Source organism: Durio zibethinus, chromosome 9, assembly GCF_047325235.1.
Source record: "Durio zibethinus cultivar Kanyao isolate XHJ-2024 chromosome 9, ASM4732523v1, whole genome shotgun sequence".
NCBI lineage: Eukaryota > Viridiplantae > Streptophyta > Magnoliopsida > Malvales > Malvaceae > Durio > Durio zibethinus.
In genome coordinates, this window is record NC_143170.1 from 10,388,204 (window position 1) to 10,413,733 (window position 25,530).

Genomic DNA, 25,530 nt, shown 5'->3' on the forward strand with positions numbered 1-25,530 from the left:
ATAATGATTCAACTTTTGATATAAATGATTTTCTTTTCATTTTAAAAAACCCATTGCTTTTGTACAAGTATAATTGATACTTTCAACTTTTCTTCAAAAAATTTAGAAGTTTTTATTTTAAAGAAAATTGATACTTTCAACTTTTCCTTAAAATGCTTTTCTTGATAATTTATTTTTAAGGAAATTTGGTACTTCCAACTTTTCCCCAAAAATATTTTTTCTAATTTTGAAATTTTAATTTTGAGAAAAATTGATACTTTTAACTTTTTCTCAAAAATATTTTTGGAAATTTTACTTTCAAGGGAAATTGATACTTTCAACTTTCCCTAAAATTTTTTTTTTTGAAAATTTTATTTTTAAGAAAAATTGATACTTTCAACTTTTTCCTAAAATTATTTTTTTAAAACCTTTTATTTTTCAGGAAAATTGATACTTTCAACTTTCCCTTAAAAAATTTTTTTGTGTTTGAAAGAAATTGATACAATCAACTTTCCTTCAAAATATTTTTTTTATCTTTAAAAATTTTATCTTTAAAGAAAATTGATACTTTCAACTTTTCCTCAAAAAAATTTTTTTTTTGTTTTAGGAATTTTATTTTAGAAAAATCATTAAAAAAATAAAATAAAATAAAATAAAGAATACCAAATAATTCTAATCTAATCAATAAATTATAATAATAATAATAACAATAATAAAAAACCTTGGATCGGCTCGGCTCGTCTTGGATTCAACTCGGCTTGGTGCAACTCAAGTGATTCGACTCAACTCAGTTTGATGACTGAGGAGCGAGTCGAACACGGGTCAAAAGCGAGTTGTGCTATAGGTCAGGTTGCCCGAACAAAAATACGCAGATCCTCTGGGTTTTACTAATGCCAAAAAGACGTCATTTTAGCTGGGTATAAAAGACTCCCACCTCTATTTTTTCATAGATTATTTCCCTCCCTCTCTCTCTTTTATCCCTTTTTCTCTTCATTCTCTCTAAAAGAATCCCAAGAACACCGGTTGAATCTCGTTGGATTCTGAAAAATATTGTAGAAATCTGGGTTGTTCGTAGGAAGTTCACCGAAAAGTTGGTCGGTTTCTGAAAATGGTACGTCGAAAATTGGGTAACTAGCCAAAAAATTCAACCGGTGCCAAAAAAGTCACCAAAAAATTCAAGGTTCGTCGAAAAATTCTACCAGAATCTGGAATTTCCAGAAATTCCCAAAAAAAATCGCCAAAAATTCCCTAAAACGTTTCTAAAATTCCTAAGATTGCTCCTGACATTTTTAATGCCTTTTTTTGTTTTTCCTTTCTTCCTCCATGTTCTTTTTGTGTCCTTGGGTTCTGTTTTAACATCTATTTATAGGGATTGATTAGAAAAATTTCTGATCAATCTCAATTCCATCTGGGATTGGGATTCAAACTTTGAATCCAATCTCAACTCTATTAGTCCCCAAATTCACGGTCAAATTCATTCCAATTTTTTCTAATCCTAACCCTAATCCCAGTCGAAAATTGATTAAGAAAAAAAAGATAAAAATAAAAATAATAGATAAATAATAAAATATATTAATATATAACTAAAAAATAATAATAATAATAGATAAATAAAAAAATATTAATAAATAATAATAATAATAATCATAATCATAATAACAATGAAAAATAATTAAATTAAATTAAAATTAAAAAAAATGAGCCCATATTACCCATTTGGACTAGGCCCAATTGATCTGGGCCTGAACCAAATTGGGTATCTGTAGCTGCCCCTCTTTACACATTTTCTGTGAAACAAGAATTGTGCAAAGACATAAACACCCATTCAAGACTCAACTGAACACTTTTTTTTTTACTTTTTTTAATTTTTTTGTTACTTTTTTTGTTAAAATTTTGATCAAAGCTCCTCTAAGTAGAGGCTCAACGACTTTGAGTAAAATAAACAAAGCTTTCTAAGCAAAGGCTCAACAACTTTGGAAAAATAAACATATCTCCTCTAAAAAAAGGCTCAACGACTTTGAAAAAATAAACAAAGCTCCTATAAACAAAGGTTCAATGACTTTTTGAAAAAATAAATGGCTTCTATAAATAGAGGCAACAGAACTTTGAAAAAATAAATGGCTCATTAACAATCATATCTAGAAGAGTTGAAGATCGTGTTTGAATATGAGATCATGCCCAAGGGTTTTACAAATTGATCCTGATACCAAAAGATATCTTTTTCCAAGGATTAAAAATTTACCTCACAAGTTTTTTCTTAAATGAGAATTGAAAAATCAAAAAGTCTTCACATCTGTCTTCTTCATGTGGGATCCTGAAATATCCCTACTCCTTGAATTTATGCACTATATTTTCTTGAATGTAGTATTGTTATGCAAAATGCAATGCGTACGAAATTCAATACATGCTATGCAAATGCTGGCTAATTAATTTCTATTCAATTGTAGTACTCAAGTTTTTCAAGCTTTTTCTTGGGCCCCGAACCCTTTGTTCTTCAAAGACCAAGTTAGCGTAACTTTCAATTATCTCTTTCATTTAATTCTCATATCCTTTATGCAAGTAATCTCTTTTCCAAATTCAATGTCCTTATCAAGAACTGAACATCTCAATTTTGCCTTTATCACTCCTGACCTTTCCAATGTAATGTAAAAATCTTTCATGTTTATTATTTATTTATCAATCATTATTCAATATCAAAAAGTAAGAATGTATTCACACATTTCTTCCATTGCAAGGTATTACTGAAAAACGAATAAGAATAGTTAGGAAATAATCAACAGAAGAGGCACACAAAGAATGAAGAAAAATATCTTTTATTAGCAAAAAAGTTGGCAAACTTTGGCTAAGAAAGAATTACAAAGATAGGTATGGGGAGACAATGCCCAAAAATGAACAGTCAGATAATCATGATAACAAATTTCAAGGTTCTTTTGAAAATCAAACCATCTGATGCACTTAACAAGTTAGAGCTCTTCTAAATTTGCTAGCCTCATGGCAATGAATTTTTAAATTTGATGTTGTATTCTCCTTATCTAAGCTGTCTTTTTAGGTTTTAAACTTAGATAAACCTCCTATAACTCAAACCACCCATTTAAGGTTTTTGCCTTGAGTTCTCTTTTTTCATTCTCTCTTTTTTTTAAGCATAGTACTTCTTCACAGCATCAAAATTTATAGGATGAGGCAAATAATTTCCATCCATCTCAGCCAATATCAATGTTTCACCTGAGAAAGCCCGTTTCACCACATATGGCCCTTCTCAATTTGGAGTCCATTTCTCTATATTATCATGTTGATTTGAGAGAATTCATTTCAAGACCAACTCTCTCTCTCGAAAATAATGAGGTCAAACTTTTTTATCATGAGCCCTCATCATTCTTCTTTGATATAGTTGACCATGACACAGCGCTGTCAATCTCTTTTCTTCTATGAAATTTAACTGTTCATAGCATTCTCGAATCCATTCAGCTTCTTCCAATTCAACTTCTTTTAAAACCCTCAAGGATGGAATCTCCACTTTCATTGATAGTACAGTTTTTATCCCATAAACCAAAGAAAATAGGGTTACCCCAGTAGAGGTGTGCACTGACGTTCAATATGCATATAGTGCAAATCGTAACATTTCATGCCAATCTTTATAAGTCTCGATCATCTTCTTAAGAATTCATTTTATATTCTTATTAGCTACCTCAATTGCCCCATTCATTTTCAAATGGTATGGTGTCGAGTTATGATGCTTGATCTTGTATTAGACACATATTTTTTATATCATCTTACTGTTCAGATTCTTAGCATTATCCGAAATAATTCTCTTCGAAAGTCCATATCTGTAGATAATTGTTTTTTATGAACTTACAAATTACAGATCATGTTACATTTGCTTATGATATTGCCTCCACCCATTTCATGAAGTAATCTATCATCACGAAAATAAATCTATGCCCATTAGAATCCTTTGGGGTAATAGGACTAATGACATCCATGCCCCACATCGAGAATGGTGGAGCATGGATCTTGTCAGCATAGATCTGGCACTTATGACATTTATGAGCATAGTCAATGCAATCACTCTCTATTGTCAACCAATAATACTCGCTCTCATGATCTATCTTACCATCATGTGTCCATTGGCATGTGCCCCACATATTCCATCATGTGCCTCTTTAATAAGTTTTTTGCCTCAACTTTACTTACGCATCTAAGCAATACTTGATCATGGCTTCTTTTATACAAAACATACCCATCCAAGAAAAAACTCATAGCTAATCTTCGGATGACTCTTTTTTCGTTCTCCATTACTTAGACTGGGTATTGTTGGTTCTTAATATACTATAAGATATTATAATACCATGGCTTCCCATCTTTCTCATCTTCTACATTAAAGCAGTGAGTTAGCATATCTTTGACATCTAACTTGATAGGTTGAATATCGGTATTATCATTAATTCAGATCATTGTAGCTAGAATAGCCAAGGCATCAGTTATCAGATTCTCCTCTCGAGGTAAATGATCAAACTGGACATCTTCAAATTGTTTTATCAACTCTAAAATATACTTGTAATATGGAACAAGTTTTGAATCTCTCATCTACCATTCTCTTTTTAATTGATATATAACTAGAGCTGAGTCTTCAAACACTTTTAGTGCTTTAACTTTCCTATCTATAGCAGCTTGTAAACCCATGACACATGCCTCATATTCAGTGATGTTATTTGTGCAATTGAAATTTAACCTCGTTGTTATAGGGTAGTATTGTTCTTCTGGGGAAATCAGAATTGTCTTAATTTCATGTCCTAAAACATTGGTAGCTCCATCAAAATACATCTTCCAACACTTTTCTTCATGCTCCCCCTTCTCTAATTAGGAAATAGTCATCAAGTTTTTATCGGGAAACTCCAATCTCATTGGTTCATATTTTTCAGTAGCACGATCTACAAAAAACTCAGCTATTGTACTCTTTTTTATTGCCTTTTGGTTTACATATATGATATCATATTTCGAGAGTATACTTGCCACCTAGCAATTCTCTCAAACAAAAAAAGCTTCTCGAAGATGTATTTAATTGGATCCAATTTTACTCTAAGTTAAGTGGTGTGATAGAACATATATTGTCTGAGTCTTTTGGTAGTTTAAGCTAATGCATAACACATTTTCTCCAATGAAGAATACTTGGATTCATATTTTGTGAATTTTTTACTCAGATAGTAAATAGCTTTCTCTTTTCGACCATATTCATCTTGCTACCCCAGTACACATCCTATTGAATTTTTGCACACTGTCAGGTACAAAATTAAGAGTTTTCTTGGAACAGATAGCACCAACACTGAAAGATTTGACAAGTATTGCTTAAGTTTATCAAAAGCCACTTGGTATTCCTTGTTCCATTCTCTAGGATTATTCTTGTGAAAAAGCTTAAAAATGAGATCACATTTATAAGTAAGCTGAGATACGAATCGTGAGATTTAGTTCAATCTTCTCAAAAAACCTCAAACTTCTTTTGGTGTGCTCGAAGGTGACAAATTTTGAATGGCCCGTATTTTATCTGGATTGACTTCAATCTTTTTTCACTGACAGCAAAACCTAGCTACTTTCTTGACTTTACCCCGAAAGTGCACTTGGCTAGGTTCAACTTGAGTTAGAATTTTCTCAACCTCTCAAATAACTTTGAGATTGATGACATGATCTTCATTTTCATGAGATTTTGTAATCATATCGTCCACATATACCTCAATATCTCTGTGTATCATGTCATAGAAGAGTGTCACCGTGGCTTTTTGGTACGTTGCCTCAACATTCTTTAACCTAAAAGGCATGACTTTGTAGAAAAATGTTCCCTACATGGTCACAAAAGTGGTCTTCTCCATATCGTTTGTAGCCATTTTTATCTGATTATTCCCTGAGAACCTATCCATAAATGAAAACATTGAATGCTTTACCATGTTATCTACCAGCGTGTCGATATGAGGTAAAAATAAGTTATCTTTTGGGCTAGCCCTATTTAAATCATGATAGTCTACACATATTTGTACCTTTTTATTTTTTTTAAGAACTGGTAATATATTCGCTACCCACTCTGGATACTTAGCCACTTGCAAGAAACCTACATCAAACTACTTCTTCACCTTTTTTTTGATCTTTAGTAGCATTTCAAGTTTTATTCAGCTCAGTTTCTGCTGGACTGGCTTACATTCCAGCTTCAGAGGCAATCTATGCTCTACTATCTCTATATTTAGCCCTAGCATATCCTGATAAGACCAAGCAAATACATCTATGGATTCTCAAAGTAGATCTTCCAGACGTTGCCTATCCTCCGATAAAAGTGAAGTTTCGATTCTGACCTCTTTCTTATTCTCTTCATCTCCTAGATTCACCAAGTCAGTTATCTCCTAATTAGGTTCAATTGGTTTATTTTCTTATTCAATCAATCTCATTAGGTCCGGAGGTATAACATAGTCTTTAGAATCATCTTCATTGTTAAGTTCATCAGTGTTAATTGAATTCTCAAAATTAAATTTTTGATTGTTATCATAATTATCTTCTTGTTCATTTAAAGACCTGAAATTGAATGAAATAGGATATATTGGCAAGATGTGTTTGGAAAAAATGACAAAAATGAAAGCACAAGAATAAATGAATGAAAATGCATCCTTTCTAATTTTTATTAAAATAATAAAAGATAAATGGCCCAAATAAGAAAAATTATCCCAATGCATTGGGCAATAGCTATTGGGATGTACAATTACATTGGATTGGTTTCAAGATTAAAAGGCATTTCAATGGTATTCCAATTGTTCAGCTTATAATCTGGCGAACAAAGGTGGACCCATCATTCTGGTTCAAGCCCCATTTCATCATCAATAGCATGGATAGTCAACTGGACGAATGCCTCTTCCATGCTTTGTTCACAATCTTATTCTTTATTTGGGTACATGAATCTTTCAGGCCTAAAAGTCTCGTATAAGTGTGGGATGATCATTAATTTTACTGTTTTACCTGCTGATCTTCTCTTGATTTCTCATTTTGCTACTTCATAGCCTAAACCGAGCCTTTCACTATTATCCATCATTGTTGGAGGCTTTCTCATTCCCTGTAAGTTCTTGCCCAGCCCTACTCATGGGTACCAGCCCTTATTGATGACTTGGCTCATTACTTCCTTTGAAAAAGGTTGATTTTTAAATCCTTTACCCACAGAATTGACTAACTCAAAAGATCGATAAGAGCATTCAATTGCTTCCTCAGCAGCTTCCATATATGGGGCATTCAATGGTTGAGTCACTAACATATCTTTCTCCTTAAATACCACTACCAATTAACCTTCTACATTAAACTTGATCTTTTGGTGTAGGGTAGAAGGCACAGCACCTGCCATGTGAATCCATGACCTTCATAGTAGACAGCTATAAGATGGAGAGATATCCATCACTTGAAACTTCACATTAAAAGTGTATGGCTCAATTTACAAAGGTATTTTGATATCTCTCAGGACTTTCCTTCTAGTCCTATCAAAAGCCTGCATAACCATTTGACTGTCTTTCATATGGGAATAATTGATAGGTAACCTTGCTAAAGTTGACATAGGTAGGACATTGATGATGGAACCGTTATCAATTAGGACTTTAGCCATGATACGGCTCTTGTACCTGACTGTGATATACAGAGCCTTGGCACTTTCCCTTCTTTATAGGGGAATCTCATTATCACTTAATGAAATGTAATTTGGCATGATTAGATTTTTAGCTAAGTGGTTCACATATTTAACAAATACATTATGTGCCACATATGCTTGGTTCAACACTTTCAGCGAGGCATTTCGATGTAGTTCTAAGTTTAAAAATAATGATAATAATGAGATTTTTATTGGCACTTTGTTCAACTATTCAACAACTGAATATTCACTATGTTTTACCTGCTTTAAAAATTCAATGCCTCTTTTGTTGACACTGGCTTTGGACGATCCTCATCATGTTCTACTTCGGGATTATTTCGCTCTTCACCTATCTTGGCCTTTTCTTTTTTAGCCTTCTCTAGCATTTCTAGAGTGTAGCATCTTTCACTTCGGGTAATGCCCCCTACACTAGTTTTATTGACGGCGTCAGTCTTAGAGACATTTTTCTCTTGCCCCTGAACTACTGTATCACAGCCATATTTAGGGTACAACTTTATCATCATTATATGGGAATGGAGTCGAAACTTTAAAAGTTACCAGCCTAGGAATGAGTTTGTCTATGACTGATTTTGGCTTGTTCCCACAATGAATTGTTACTAGTTTTGGAAATAATTTTATAGGCTTGTTAGTCATGGATACTTTAACACTCTTTAAAACTTCTCTCTCTTCATATACTTCTAGCTGGTATGAATCCAAGAACTTTTATACCTTAGTGAAACCGCTTACAACAAGTTTCGATAAGGTGACCAATTGCCCCATTATGATATTTACAACTAGTGCCTGCTACATATGCTTCATGATAGCCTACTATATATGCTTCATGATAACAGTGCAGACTCACTAGTTATATCTTATTAGCTTTCCACAAAACATCAAACAGCTGACTAAGAGGAGTCTTAATATCTATAACTTTTCTCTTCACATGACACTTATGTTTGTTATTCAGGGCATTTACATTATGATTAGGTAAAAGATTGCCACTAACATTTGGTGCAATTACCCTTCTTACATCAAAGCTAATCATTTCATCCTTGATTAGTAGTTGCACTTTATGTTTTAAGGTAGTACAACTTTTAGTGGAATGATCAGTAATCCCATAGTGATAGTCACAATGGGTTATGGGATCATACCACTTAGGGTAAGGTGGCTTGAGTGGCTCTAATTTGCTATGAGTAATTAGATGACTGTTGTAAAACTCATAATATAATTCTATATAAGTTATAAGAATTGGGTCAAATACAGACTTTTTATGAGTAGTTCATTACTCTCGTGAACCACCCACTGGGCTAACCGGACAGGTATAAGGTCTTGAGGTAGGCTGAGTGTTAGGACCGTATGTGGAATTTTAAGGCCTAAAAGAGGGTTGATATGTTTGGGGATAAGAGGATTATGGGATTGGTTGGTATGGGTAAGGGGTAGTGTTATTCACAGAAGGGTAATACGGAGGGTATCCTTATGGTGGGTAAGGTTGATAACCCTTGAATTATTATCTATCAAAGCTCACAGCTTGAGCTTCAGTCTCTTTCTTCTTTGAGGCTCTTTTGTTGGATACTTCACCTCCTTCCAACTTGTCATTCTTGATAGTACTCTCAATAATTTCTCCTGAAATCACCATATCAACGAAATTTTTGATTCATTCCCTATCATCTTTTTATAATAGAGAGATTTCAAAGTACTGACAAATAGCACTATAGTCTCTTTCTCAGTCAAAGAAGGTTGCACCTAAGAAGCTACATCTTTTCATCTTTAGACGTATTCCTTAAAAGACTCATTTGCTTTTTTCTCCATGTTCTGTAAATACAAACGATCAGGAGCCAAGTCCATGATATGCCAATATTGACTAATGAAATCATGAGTTATATCGCTCCAAGAACGAATGCAGGTTCTGTCTAACTAGACATACCACTTAGTAGCGAAGCTTGTAAGGCTATCTTGAAAAATATGCATTAATAGTTTTTCATTGTGAGTATGGGCTGTCATTTTTTGAAAGTACATGATAATATAAGTTTTTGGGCACTTTGTACCATTATATTTTTTAAATTTTGGTACTTTGAATTTTGGTGGAATGACTACATCCGAGACTAAGCAAAGTTCAGTAGCGTCAACAGAACCATAAAACCCAATTCCTTCTATAGCTCGTAACTTTTGTTCAAGGTTACTAATCTTTGAATCTTCCTGAGATTCCACCACCTTTGCCTTTTCTTTCTCTTTCTCTTTTAAGTCATCAAGATCAGGGACTTGGATTAGTTTTACTACCTTTTCAGTAAAGATAGGATTCACATAACTATGGTAATACCCAGGGTTTGAAGCTGATGACATTTCAAGATATACAGGATATGTGAACTGCTGTAAAGGTATATCCTATGTGGACTGAGCTTGCTGTGGACCAAAACCTGAAGGATATAGAGGGTTGACCACTTCTTGTGATGGAAGGCCTTGTTGGCTTGTATTTTCTTCAACCCCTTTCCTCTTATTTAACTTGTTGAGAGCATCCAGAATCTTACTCAACTCATTCTTAAGCTTTTTTTGGGCTTTTTCTATCTTTTCAAGTCGATGAAAGTTTTCTTGCTCCATTTATCTAACTTTGGCTCTTGTGTTGTATCGATGAGTGGGGTTTCTACTGGGTGAAGCTATCTTTGAACCTTAAATACCATATCTTAGAATTAGGAAGTTTATATGACTATCTTATGATTACTTTGTTAAATGCATTAAATGAGAATACAATGGATGAAAATGCATAAATGAAAAGAATATTTGCCTTAAGACAGTATTCAACCAAAATATTTCATTTATTCCCAAGAACTTTCATTTACATAGAGTTTATCATCCTAGAGTTATAACTATAAAATCATTTAATTTGCTCATACTAGGCTCTGGCTTTCTCGATGAAGTTTAGGAGACGCTACCCATGTTCTCCTACTGGGCCCACCACTTGCTTAAATGCCTCTACCTCTTCTACCATCTCTCTTGCCTTACATACCCATTTACAAATTTGTGTCGTTCTCTCTTTTACCATACCAAACTTGGTATGATAACTCTCTATGCTCTCTAACCAATACAGCAATGTAGTCTTCTTGTTCATTCAACTTTTGTCTCAACCTACTTAGGTAGCTATTCAACATGTTATTCTCTGTCTGCACTTAGGAATTTTCTTCTTCTAATTCAGCATATTCTTATTTCAATCACGCATTCTCTTCAATCAGCTCATCAATTGTTATCTCTTTGGCTTGTACCCTCACACATAACCTTTTATGTTCATGGTGTAACTCTGATAAGTCTTTGATAGCCATGTCACATTCCTTAGCAATCTTGCAAACTTTGACTTCATGCTTTTCAGCTCTATCTTTCCATTGATCCTTCTTCTCTCAAAGCTTTTGGATTTCTTACTTTAACTTATCTTTTTTATATTTAAATTCTTTTGTCGTAAGCTCCAATTCGGATGGTGTCTCTTCAAACTTTTCTCTTGTTGGCGATTGGAAGCTTTCATAAGTGAATACCATTTCCTATCTTCATCTTGCTCTCCAAACCAAGTACCCCTGAGTGACTTTATTAGTGAATGGTTCATGAGTCACTCTATGAGGATTTTTCCATGCTTTAATCATTTCATTCATCCTCTGAAATGCTTTTGGCTTACTGTAAGAAAAATCTGATTAATGAAACTCATGCGTCATGGGAATAAACTATTTTACCATAAACTACCTTCTCATTAAGAGTGGTGCATAACTTGTTACTCCCCATAAACCCAGTAGTGGGACCACAGTCTTATCTCTACACTGATATAGCATAGGTTCATGATTCATCCATGGGACTAACCATCTTACTTCAGTGCTTGTCAGTTTTTGTAAAAAAGCTACCCACTCTTTCTTAGACTTTTCTTCTGAACACCCACTTTCACATAATTCTTTTATCGAAGCTCGATTAGGACATAAAGCTTAAAGAAAGCACCTTTTCTCCATTCGAAGTAGCTTTTCATCCATAGGTATAATAATTGTATGTAGCCTATAAAATGCCCTCTATTACCATTGAAGAGTTACACTATTAATCATACATTCAAATAAGTCAATCACTGCTATTTCAATATAACCCATAACCTTTGGAAATATCACCATTCCGTATATGGCTAAGGCAAATATGTTTAACCCCCGTTCTTCGTTGGCATGTTGCACTAGAAAATCATGAAAGAACTTCTAAGGTAGGCAAACCTATTCTTGTTTCAGAATCCATAATCTCCTTATCTATTCCCATGAGATGGGCTAAATTTTTATGAATCTTGATTTGTGTTTTTTGACAAATATCTTGTTAGGAGCCTTAAGCTGCAAAGCTAACAAAGTTAAATATTCTTCAATAGTGGGTGTCATGTCAATTTCATTGAAGATGAAACACTTGTATGTAGGATCCCAAAATTGTACTGCAGCTCTAATTAGTTGATGGTCGACATTAACTGTAAAAAGGTGTGCTATATGGCCATGCCTCTAGCAAAACTCCTCTTGTCTAGCTGGGCTCATTTTCTTTCATATATCAACCAAATCCTTTAGATTATTTTGCTTGAGGAGGATAAATGTCTCTTGAGTCAAAGTGGAATCATAGCTAATCGGTAGATAATCCCTTTTCTTTAGTTGAATCATTTCTAACTGCACCTTTACTTCGTTGGGTGACTCACGATGAGCTAATACAGATGAAGAGCAAACTAGTCATTCTATGGAGTCCATGAAAAACTTGTCCTTGAAGACTTTTTTTCCATGAAAAACTTGTCGTTGAAGACTTTTTTTCAGGTAAATGTTCTTTATGCAACTTTATGATATGAGTATGAATCATGTAAACATGAATAAGAAAAGAGGCTAGTATATCAAATAAAGAGAAATAAACAAATAAATACTTAAATAAATTAAAACGTCACACACAATAAAAGGAATGAATCATATGCTTCTAGTCAATTTTAAAGGGAAGGAAATGGCTCTATCTATAGGTTAGGCACTTTTAAAGTTCACTATATGTGGTTTGAAGTTAAAATCTAAAGGTTCCTAAATTACTCCTTACATCATCGTCCATTACAAACTAGTAAGGCACCTTAATCCTCACCCATTACAAGCTACAAGCAAAAAAAGTTCAATTTGAGTGAGAGTATTTCACTAGCCACTGCGGAGGCATTAAAACCTCACGAAAGCAATAGGTATTTTATTCCCTCCTAGAGGGATGGAGCTCGGGTTTAGAGCTCATGTTATGCACATGCATATGAATAACATAATTAATAAAGTAAATAAATAGAATGAATAAAAAATCTATACAAAAGGTTCAATTTTATTAGGTTTTTGGATAACACGAATTTATTTGCTGGTCTGATTCTCGGATGTCCCTAGTGGAGTCACCAAATTGTCATAACGTTTAAATCTGAAGATCTATCGCTAGATATTGGCTTTAAGAGTCGCCACCAATCTTTTTTATTTAGGTGTGATTGGGCCACCTAAGAAATCTATCCTCTTAAGGAGCACCTAAGCTTGACTAAAGGTTCCTAAGAATAGGTTCGGGTCTACTAACCAAAACAGGGTTTAGGAATTAGGTTATGAGTGAAGAAGGTTATAGCACCCTTATAACGCCCATCAAAAGATTGTACCATCTCAAATTCTTGTTATCCAATAAGCCTTAAAAATTTTACCAAGTAATTAATTATTGAAAATTATTCTTAATTAACTCCAATACTTTTGGTAGAAAATTAAAAAAATCCCCTCACCTCAAGAGTATACAAGAAAACTACTGCTTCACTTGCAGAGACTCCATCGTCGGATTATTTAACATTAAAAAGTTTCAAGAAAATAAAATAAAAAGAATAATGATTCAACTTTGGATATAAATCATTTTCTTTTCATTCAAAAAAACCCATTGCTTTTGTACAAGAAAAATTGATACTTTCAACTTTTCCTTAAAATGCTTTTCTTGATAATTTTATTTTTAAGGAAAATTAGTGCTTCCAACTTTTCCCCAAAAATGTTTTTTTATGAAATTTTAATTTTGAGAAAAATTGATACTTTTAACTTTTTCTTAAAAATATTTTTGAAAATTTTACTTTCAAGGGAAATTGATACTTTCAACTTTTCCTAAAATATTTTTTTTGAAAATTTTATTTTAGAAATTTTATTTTTAAGAAAAATTGATACTTTCATTTTTTTTTTTAAATTATTTTTTTTAAAACCTTTTATTTTTAAGAGAAATTGATACTTTCAACTTTCCCTTAAAAAATTTTTTTGTGTTCAAAGGAAATTGATACAATCAACTTTCCTTCAAAAATATTTTTTTTATCTTTAAGAAAAATTGATACTTTCAACTTTTCCTTAAAAATATTTTTTTTTGTTTTTGAAATTTTATTTTAGAAAAATCATTAAAAAAATAAAATAAAAATACCAAATAATTCTAATCTAATCAATAAATAACAACAACAATAATAATAATAATAATAATAATAAAACCTTGGAACGGATCAGCTTGGCTTAAGAGATAGAAAATGGCTCGGCTTGGTGCGGCTCAAGCGGTTCAGCTTGGCTCGATTTGATGACTGAGAAGCAGGTCGAACTCGGGTCGAAAGCGGGTTGCACTACGGGTCAGGTCGTCCGAACATAAACACGAGGATCCTCTGGGTTTTACTAATGCCAAAACGACGTCGTTTTAGCTAGGTATAAAAGACTCTCATCTCTGTTTTTTCGTAGATTGCTTCCTTCCCTCTCTCTCTCCTCTCCCTTTTTCTCTTCTTTCTCTCTAAAAGAATCCCAAGAACACCGGTTGAATCTTGTCGGATTCTGAAAAATATTATCGAAATCTGGGTTATTCGTCGAAAGTTCACTGAAAAATTGGTCGATTTCTGGAAATGGTACGTCGAAACTGGGTAACTGACCGAAAAATTCAATCGGTGTTAAAAAAGTCACCAAAAAATTCAAAGTTCGTCAAAAAATTCTACCTGAATTTGGAATTTCCAAAAATTTCCAAAAAAAAAAATCACCAAAAATTCTCCAAAAATTTTCTAAAATTCCTAAAATTGCTCTTGACCTTTATAACGCCTTTTTTTATTTTTCTTTTCTTTCTCCGTTTTCTTTTTGTGTCCTTGGGTTCTGTTTTAATATCTATTTATAGGAATTGATTAGAAGAGTTTCTAATCAATCCCAATTTCATATGAGATTAGGATTCAAACTTTGAATCCAATCCCAACTCTACCAGTTCCCAATTTACGACAAAATTCATTTCAATTTTTTCTGATCCTAATCCTAATCCTAGCCAAAAATTGATAAAAAAAAAGATAAAAATAATAATAATAGATAAATAAATAAAACATATTAATAGATAAATAATAATAATAATAATAATAATAATAAAATTTAAATTAAATTAATTTAAAATTTAAAAAAAATGAGCTCATATTCTCATTTGGACCATGTCTAATTGATCCGGACCTGAATCAAATTAGGTGTCTACAAGAATCATACTAGGGGGTTTCAAAGGCTCTAAATAGATTGGTGCAATCAAGTGGCTCTTAATGAGTAGATGGAGTAATTTAATGTATGTTATGGGGATTTGATCTATGGTAATTTTTTCTCTTTTCACCAAGTTTTTGGATTGAGCAATTGACTGATTTGTAGATACAAATTTAAGTACAAGTGCTTGAAAATTTGTTTGCAATCATGATTGCATAATTGGTTAATAAGCATAAGGACTCGGAGAGATATTTTTTATAATTGGGTAATAAGATTGATACATCCACTTCACGAAAATGAGGATTTTGTGGCTTTTTTTAGCATCATTTTCAAACAAACACTACTAATTGTCATGTCTTTATAAACATAGCAATGTTTTCAATAAAAATGCCATTAAGTTTTAAAATTTAACATCGTTTGTAGTTAAAAAAACCATTAAACTTTAAAATTTAGCAGTATTTATATAATAAAATATTATTAAATTATTATAAAAATGTATTATTTTCAAAAAAAAAAAAATCGCTTATTAGCAGCATTTGAACCTGTAAATGCCTATAACATTTAAAATTTAGTGATATTTATATATAAAACACTACAAAATGACTATTAAAAATTACTAGAATTTAAAAAATAACATTTTCAAATGGTTAAAACAAAAAAATGAAAACACAGTGTTTGCGTCAAATAGGGACCTTTTTTGGATAAACCCTTTCATTTTACGAAAATTATTGACATTTATCGGTTCAAACACTGCTAATTAATCCCCAAAATTTTGAAATTGACCCAGTCCCCTCCATTTCTGCCGATAGCTATGAGTTTTTCCTCCGTTTGCTTTTGATTTTTTGATTTGAAACACCATATTTCCACGCTTTTTTCATTCCTTTTCCTTTCTCTTTCTTTTCCATAAGATTCCTTCTGATTTCTTTTTCTAAAAATTTTTGGGTAATGGGTTGGTATTTAGGGACACCAGATTCCACGTTTTTTTTCATTCCTTTTCCAGTTTGAAACACCATAAGGCATTTTCGGGTAATGGGTTGGTATTTGGGGACATAGTTGGGAAAAAAAATAAAGGGAAAGGTAAAGTTGGTTGGGTTTGTGAGAATTGTGGGTATTCAGATGGCCAGTGGTGGGGTGTTTGTCGTGCCTGTGGTCATTCCGGGATGATGAGAAGCCTTTCAGAAGTGGAAACTAAGAATAGAGGCTTAAAATTGAAATTTTAAGTTCATACTGGAAGCTTATTTCATGTGTCTATATATATATATATATTTTTTTTTTTTTTCTTTTTATAGGTTCATTGGTTTTGATTGGTGATGATCCTGGTGTTGGAAAGAGTGCCCTACTTTTGCCGGTTTATTGGTTTTCATTGGTTCATTATCTGTTGGTGCTCGCTCTTTTCTTGTTTTTTTTTCCTTTTAATTGTCAAATTATGAATCTAAATTTGATTTCTTGTATTTTTGTAGTGGCTTTTATTTGGTTACTGGTAAATGTAGGAAAGGAAAGAAAATTTGGAGTTTAAAATGAATGAATTGGATGTGTGTTTTAATGGATAATGAAGTGTTCGAGTGTTGTTAACTTGTTATAGCTCTAAAGTAGCAAATTTGCTGATATATTTGATTTTTTAATTAATTAATTTATTTATTTATTTAAATTTAGAGATTCGAGCCTTCGGACGTTTCTTTCATTAGGTGCACAGGGGAAGATCTCCGGTGGAACTCAACTTCCCCGTGATGTCGATGGTAATTTTCGATTCTATTTGATTTGAAAGATTTTCATTTTACTTTTATTTGCAGTTAATCTTGTTTTTTATGGTGATTATGCTTTCATTTCTTTATCCTGGTGTAGTAGATCTACGATTCATGATCTCAGTGGCATTTTGCATACTAATTGCATTCGCTTTATGTGAATGAATTTGTGATTGCATGATTAGATTTTCTAAAGTTTTTACAGTAGGAAAGATCATCCATAACATTGATGACACGTTTGAAATAGCTACTATAGGAATAAATAGATCAAATAGTTAAGCCAAAGTAAATAGATCGAACAGATGAAATGTAATTTTCTCTATGTTTAATTCAAATGACAAATCTAATTAGCTTATGAGATGAACAATAGTTGTTGTTATGTTGGTGACAAATGACGGCATTTCTATTAAGGTAGATTCATTTTCAAGACTTGCTGGTGCCTTTGATGAACCTCAAGGAAGTGGATGGTTTCGTACATTCACTGTTGCTGTATACAAGCCATACCTCGATGTTGATACTGCAGATGTTTTGGATAGACTTAAGGAGTCACTCTTTCCATTTAGAGGAACATTTACAGAAAAAAAAAATCTACCAACCTAGATTTGTGAGTTTTCTCCATGTGACTCATTTATGTTTAAATAGAGTAGTGAGCTAAGCATTGAATAATTGTTGAATGTATATATATGGGAAATTATTTCAGCTTGAGACTGGTAAGTTTCTTTTCTATTTCACTTGATTAGAATATGTTTATTTAGGAATGGGTAGCTAAAACACTATAAAAAGAGCAAAAAGAGTTGATCCTTGACAGGTTTTAATTTCTTGGTTCTGGATAATTCCTAGACATGAAATACAAGTGTGCCCCTGATTTTGCCTTTTTATCACAATAATTTAATAACCTTAACTTTAATGTGACGAAAATATTCCATTGTCTCTTCTGCACCCATCTTTGTCCCTTTTCTATGAGTATGAACATCCATAATTGAAAGTTTTAAATTTTGTGCAGCTATGGACCATTCTGGATATGCACCACTCTTATATTTATAGCAACATCTATTGGGACTTTTGTGACATATATAGCACACAAAAGAATGGGATTATAACATAAATTTGGTGACATAGTCTGTTGGTGTGTTCTATGGCTATGTCACTGTGGTTCCTCTTGCCTTGTATGTTATTCTCAAGTAGATGTAAATAACATTTATTGCGTTTTCATGCAAAGATGTAAATAATATAATTTTATTTATAATATTCAGTTTATGAAATTTATTTTTATTTTTTTATTTAACTATAGTAGTAAATATTAAAAGAAACATAAGAAAAACTAAAATTTTCAATTTAACATCGTTTATGTTTAAAAATGTCACTAAATTACTAAAATTAGCTGTGTTTCTAGATACAAACGTTATTAAATTTAGTGGTTTTTCTGGACATAAATGCTGCTAATTTGTGTAATTTAGTGGGGTTTGTATATAAAAATACCGTTAAATTTAGTGGTGTTTTTGGACACAAATGCCATAAATTCTATAATTTAGCGGTATTTGTGTACATAAACGTTGCTAAATTTAGTGGTGTTTTTGGATAAACGCCATTAATGATTTTTTTGCCTAAAACATTGTTATTTTTCTCAACGCAGGTTTAGCCAACACTTTTCGTGGTGTTTTTGACAAATGCTGCGAATCATTTAGTGGCATTTATAAAAGCCACTAAATGTGAAAAAAGAAAAGCCGTTAAAAACTTATTTTCTTGTAGTGATCGAATAAAAATAATATAAGATGAAACCTCTGACCTATTGCCCCTCATGAATTACAGCTTAAGCATCTTTTTCTTTTTTGGTTTAGCTTATTTCTTCGCATTAGTTGCATCACCACCTTTAAACTTGTCGTTCTTGATTGCATGCTCTATGATCTCTCCAGATATCATCATATCAATAAAATTCATAATGGCATTTTCATTCATCCTTTCATAATATAAGACTTTGAGCGGATTGACAAACAGAATCGTAGTCTTCTTTTTAGTGAGCGGTAGTCGAACTTGGGTAGTAGCATTCTTCCATCTTTAGGCATATTCTTTGAAACTTTTAATATCTTTCTTTACCATGCTTTGTAAGGACATATGATCTAAGGGCAAATCTATGATGTGCTTGTATTGTGTGATGAAAGACATGAATGAACAACTTTTCATCATGTGCATGTGCAATCATTTTGCAATAATACATTGTGACATGTATTATAAGATATTTAGTTCCATCATATTTTTTGAACTATGCACCTTGAATTTGGCGGAATCACTGCATTAGGAACTAAGCATAGTCCAATAACAACCACTGATCCATAAAAATTCATCCCTTCAATAGTTCTGAGCTTTTCTTTATGAGGTCTATCTTTTGTTGGGATCCAAAGCTTTCTTTGGTTTATACTGTGTTTATTTTTAGCTTCTCTTGTTTCTTTGGATCATCCAAATTAGGAACTTGAGTTGGATCAAATGCTTTAAAAACAAGAGTATGAGATATATGTCCTCAAAAAGAGTAGAAGCGATTGTTAAAGGCATGTCAATATACAAATAAACGTAGCCTCCAGTAAACGTCAATTGATGTTAAGCCCCTTGAGATGCTTTTGGACAACCAATGTCTTTCGCTTATTCAGATTTTTTAGCAATTCAATTATTTTTTTTGGCTATCCCTTCAGTTTGTCTTGTGCTTTTTCTAGTTTTTGAAAGTGAAAAGCACACTCTTTTTCAATGATCCTAGCTTGATATCGAGTGTTGTATCACCTCAGGTTGTTTGAATATTGAGTTATCCTTGAACATTTATTATCACAATTAAGGCACCATATTGATTGGGTTAAGCTATAAGTGTACAAGCTGTACAAGTAATGATAGTGACATTTTGATCAAGATATTATCTCATAAAGATTAGGAAAAGAATTTTCTAGGCTAAGTATCTATTATCACCCTACTCTTTTATAGTTGAATCGATCACCAAATGATTATGAAAACTAACTACTACAAAAAAAAAATTGGATAAAAGATCAAAAGTTTAAAAAATGTAAAGTTAAGTAAATGAGAAAATGGACAATGATAATAGGCATATAAATGCTATAAAATGTAAAATACAGTAGTTAAATCAAAATAAAAAAAAAAATTGAAATAAAAATGAATTGATGAAAATAAAAAATACAAGTCACATTATATAAACACTCCATTTTGTCCAGGGCTCACAATTGAACTTCGATTTAGGTGGTTCGGGCTTTCGAGGTGTTTATTGAGCCTTTGAAATTTTATTGGGTTTCAAATGAATTTGTCTAATTAGCATTTGGGCTTTAAGCCCAATAGACAATGTTTGGGTTGTAAGCCGAGTAGGCTAGCTTTCATGTGCACCCAGGCCTTAGCCTAGCAATTTGTATACCCATTTTTGTTTTTTTTTATTTTACTTTAAATAAAATTAAATAAAAAATTAATAAAAAGTGGAAATGAAAGAAAAAAAATTTATTGAAAATCCTATATAAGAGTTTTAAAGCCTATGATCCACGTATATTATGGTGACTTGACCTGAATCGTACCGCACGACCCAATGGCTTGCGTTTCATTTAAGCCGAGTGAACTTTCAAGCTGAGCCCCTGAGCAACATTACAACCAACCACCTTCTGTGCCTAAAGTCGAGCTAAGCTCCCCAACTGTCCAACCAAGCCAATTACAGGTTTTTTTATTTTTTATGTTATTTTATTTATTTGTTATACTTATTTATTTATTCATTCATTCATTCATTTATTATTTTTAATATACTTTTATAAAATATATTTTTAAAAAAGAGAAAAAAAATCTTACCAACATATTGGAAGATAATCATTTTTTTTAAAATAAAATTTTATTAACCTATTGGAAAATGTTATAACTTTTTCTTATTTCAAAAAAAAAATAAAAGCCTTACCAACAGATTGGAGTGCTATTATTTTATTTTCAAAATAAGTTTTTATCAATATATTAGAAAGTTTTATAATTTTTAAAAAATCAAGTTTTAAAATATAAAATAATAAAATAACATTTCTTGTCTTTTTTGCATAAAATCTTATCAATAGATTAGAGGATAATCTTTAATAAAAAATTTTACCAATAGATTGGAAGATATTTTTAGCTATAAATTCGATTTATAGATATTTATTTCTAAAAGCAAAATTAAATGAATCCAACGACAGGGTTTCTTCAAAGCGTGACAAATAATCTTCTTGAATACTCTTGAGGTGAAAAAATATTCTTTAATTATTATTAACATATTAAAGTAATTTAAATAAAATATTTGATATTAAATTATTTGGTAAATTTTAAAAATGTTTTAAGGCTTGGATAACTGAAAACAAACTTGTACCATTTTTAGATAAGCATTATGAAGGTATATAACATTTCTCATATGTAATTATACTTTCGAACTTATATTTAATTTCATGAATTTGAATCAACTATTTAAAGATACTTATATCAATATTGAGACTTATTTTTAAATACGACAGATTTAGTCGGACGGCCCTAAACCAAAAAATTAGTGGTGACTCTTAAAATCTATGTCTAGCTGCAAATCCATGGATCTATACGTTATGATAATTTGGTGACTCCACTAGGGATAATGTGAGAGTCAAGCCAGTAAATGATTTTTTGTTATCCAAGCCTAACCTAATAAATTTAAGATTTTTTTCTTTATGTGTATTTAATTTTTTATTTATTCATTTTATATATGTGGCATTCATTTGCATATGCATAACATAAGCTCCACACCCGAGTTCTGTCCCTTAGGAAGGAGTAAAGTACCTACGCCTTTATGAGATTTTATGTCTTCGCATAGGCTAGTGAAACACTCCAACTCAAATTGAATCGTTTCCACTTATAGCCTATAATAGGTAAGGACTAAAATGTCTTACTAGTGTGTGATAGATAATGATGTAAGGAACACTTTGAGAACCTTTAGAAATAACTCAAACCATATATAGTTAACTTTATGAGCTTAACCCATAGGTAAAGCCATGTTCTCTTAACCTTTTAGAGTTTACTCTGAATTAATAGCATGTTGTTAGTGTATTTATTTTGTTAATATGTTTTATTTTTTGTATAGTGATTAACTAATTTCTTTGTTTTTTCTTATCTTGCATATTCATAAAATATTCATACATATTGCATAACATACTTGCTCCAAGGATATTGTCAGCCAAAGCTTTCATGGAATCCACTGAACATCTAGTTTACGCCTCCTCTATGTTCTTTAAGTGTGACTCACCTAATGATGTAAAGGTAGACTTAGAAAAAGGGCAACGAAAGGAAGGTGATTGTTTACTACTAGACTATGTTTCCACCTTGCCAAAAAAAGTTCATTTGCTCCTCAAACAAAATGATTTGAAGGTTTTATCAGATATATGGAAAGGTATGAGTCAATCTAAATAATCAACCTTTTATGAGAAGTATGGTCATATTGCACATTTCCTTTTGGTGGTAGTTGAACATTCCCTCATTAGAGCAATGATGCAATTCTAGGATTTTTCATATAGATGCTTTATCTTCAATAAGGTTAACATGACACCAACTATAAAGGAATACTCTACATTGATGGGTTTGCATTTCCAATCACTAGATAAGATATATGTTAGGAGGTAGAAACCAACATTTTGCAAAAAACCAGCAGATCTCATGGGAGTTAAAAAAGAAGATGTAAATGTACAGGTTCATGAAAGAAATGACCATATTTGTTTGTCTTAAGAGTTTTTTCATGACTTTATCATAAAATATTTGAATAATGATTAGGAGCTAGATATATTTGCTTTGGCTATATATGGCATGGTAGTCTTTCTTAGGATCTTGGGTCATATTAAGATAGAAGTGACTAATTTCTTCCGGCATGTGGGAAAAGGTTGCAATCCCTTTCATGCAATCTTGGCCAAAACGATTAGATCTTTGGACCATTGTCATCAAAAAGGCAAAAAGCTCTTTGTTGGGTGTGTACCATTGTTATATTTATGAATGAAAAGTCATTTTGAGTGTAAGAAAAATGCATTTTCCAAACTATACTTCTGTAATTAAGAAGTTTTGTGACATTGAATGGCCATAGCCTAAACCTAAAGAAGAATGGATGGTTTTGCTACAACGCCTTACTTGCACCTAAATGAAGTGATTAGTTCCATGGATAAATCATGAATCAATGCTATATCAATGTGGAGATGAGACTGGGGTCTCACTTCCAAGTTTATATAGAGCAACAAGTTTTGCATCGCTTATGGTTTGAAAGCAATTTGGGGCTAACCAGTTTGTTCCCATGACACACAAACTCACTCATCAAATTTTTTATAGGGTGAGTAAAAAAAGCTACAAAAAGTGAATAACGTGATCAAGGCATGGAAGAAGTCTAAAAAAATGAGTCTTGGGTCGTTTACTGACAAAGTCACTTATGAGTATTTGGTATAGAGAGCCAAGAGAGGCAAAGAGGTTATGTTCACTCCTAAGGATTATTGCTAGCTAGTAAACTAGGAGTTGGATGAGATACCCTTAGAGTTGGAATTTGCAAAAAAAGAATTTGAAGTTGAGAAAAACAAGATGAAACAAAAGAGATTCTATGGTTTCAAGAATAAAATGAGTAATGAAAAAGAAAAAGTAGAAAAGTTAGAAGTCAGAGTCTAAAGATCTCCAAGAAAAGTGATACGGTAGTTAAAGATTTGGCCAAACTTCATCAACAGCACAAGAAGTTAAAAGTTGAAAGTAAAGCCCAAAAAATTGTTAGGGAACGTGACAATGCCCTTAAAAAGTTAATGGAGTTGGGTCAAGAGCATTCAAGATTATGTATCCAGATGAGGACCAAAGAAATAAATATCACTGATTTGACTTATGAGAATGAAAAGTTGAAGAAAGAATGTTCCCAGATGGAGGATGATTGTGTTAAAGCCCAAAAGGAGAATGAAATGCTTAGAGGGTATATTCAGACATTGAAGTAGAAGTTGAATGAACAAGGGGATCACATCATGGCACTCACAAAAGAGCATAGAGAGCTATCTTACCAAGCATGGTTTAGCAAAAGAAAAAATTTGGAAAACAAAGTACATAAAGTATCTTATAACTTAGATAAGCAAGTCAGTGATCAAGGCAGAAGAAATGGTTGACAAGACTGAGGCATTAAGAACAATAGTTACACCAGTAGGAGAACATGGATAGCATCTGTTGAACTTCATTGAAAGGTTAAGGATCAATACATGTAGATTAAACATTTTTAGAAATGGAGAATAATAAACTCAGTGTAAAACAGACTTTAGTGGAATAAATGAAAGTTCACTTTTGTTGAAATCTATTTAAAAGGTCAAATATTTTCTTTATCTCTTTTTCATGCATTGCATTCATTCCTTCATAATTAAATTTTTAATCATGTTAGTTCATAATAAAACCACTAATTTAAGATTATGGTACACAAGGTTTAAGGATAGCTCAATACCAGTACAACACCTAGGCTCAAGCTAGAAGAATGGAACAAGATAAAGTGAGTAGTGTTGAGAAACTGAAAAGAACTCAGGAGGAAATCAAGAGAGAATTGAGCGAAATCCTTGAAGCTTTGCGTAAGCTAAATAAGGGAAAGGCGATAGAGGAAGACATCTCACATGAAGTAACTAATCCACTATATCCTTCGAGTTATGGCCCATATCCAGCTTAATCTATTCAAAGCTTTCACCACAATAGCCTGTATTTCCAAGTTATACTTAATCATGAATACCACCTGCGTCTAGCCAAGGGAATGCTCAAAATTACGTCAATCCTGCCTTTATCGAAAATGTAGTCCAAGTTCGTAATTTGAACTATTCAAAAGAGAAATTGAAATTGAAGGTGATTGAGTCTTTAGAGGACTCTAAAGCTAATCATATAATGAACATGCTCAAAGAGATATTGCAAGCTGTGGAAGGCATTGATTTTTAAAAGCTATAGATGCTGCTGGGCTTTATCTAGTACTAGATGTGGTGATACCCCCAAAGTTTAAGGTACTAAAGTTTAAAAAATATGACAATACAAAATGTCCTATCACGCATGTTGTACTATCCTAAGAAGATAGCTACGTCAGTAATGAGAAGTTGCTCACGCATGTATTCTTAGATTATTTAACTAAGTTTGTTACAAGGTGATATATTCAATTGGACAGGACCTACGCCTAATCATGGAAGGATTTGGCTCATTCTTTCATAAACCAATATAGTCATATCATAGATATGGCTCCCGATCGCCTGTCTTTATAGAGTATGAAAAAGAATGTGACTAAGTTATTTAAGAAATATGCTTAGAGATAATGGGACATAGCTGCTCAAGTCCAGCCACCATTGACCTAAAAAGAGATAATAGTTTTGTTTGTGAGCGCTTTAAAGTTGTCCTATTATGAAAAAATGATAAAAAATACAAATAAAAATTTTACTGATATGGTGATATCAAGCAAGATCATTCAAAATGCCATCAAGAATGGTAAGCTTGAAAGAAGATAAGCCTCAGTGGCCAAGAAAATGCCCAAGAAAAAATAAAGTAAAACTCAAGCTGTGAGTTTTAAGGGGCAGGAATTCAAGAATTACACTCCTTACCCACAAGCCATTTACCCCACTTATTACCCCACCATAAACAATGTGTTAGCTTTCCCGTTCTAACCAATTCCATAATTTGCTTATCCACCCACTTATCAACCATCATTTAGACC

The 25,530-nt window shown here is 32.2% G+C and overlaps 1 pseudogene across 1 annotated transcript in view; it reads left to right on the top strand.

Annotated features, from left to right (window-relative positions):
- LOC111316969 (uncharacterized) overlaps positions 1–18,087 on the top strand; it is a 37,075-nt pseudogene extending 18,988 nt beyond the window's left edge. Inside the window, exons 2-4 of the transcript XR_016344895.1 lie at positions 16,742–16,835; positions 17,257–17,445; positions 17,845–18,087. The product of XR_016344895.1 is annotated as an uncharacterized LOC111316969 (transcript). The remainder of the gene's footprint in view (positions 1–16,741; positions 16,836–17,256; positions 17,446–17,844) is intronic.
- Positions 18,088–25,530: the final 7,443 nt, after the last annotated feature.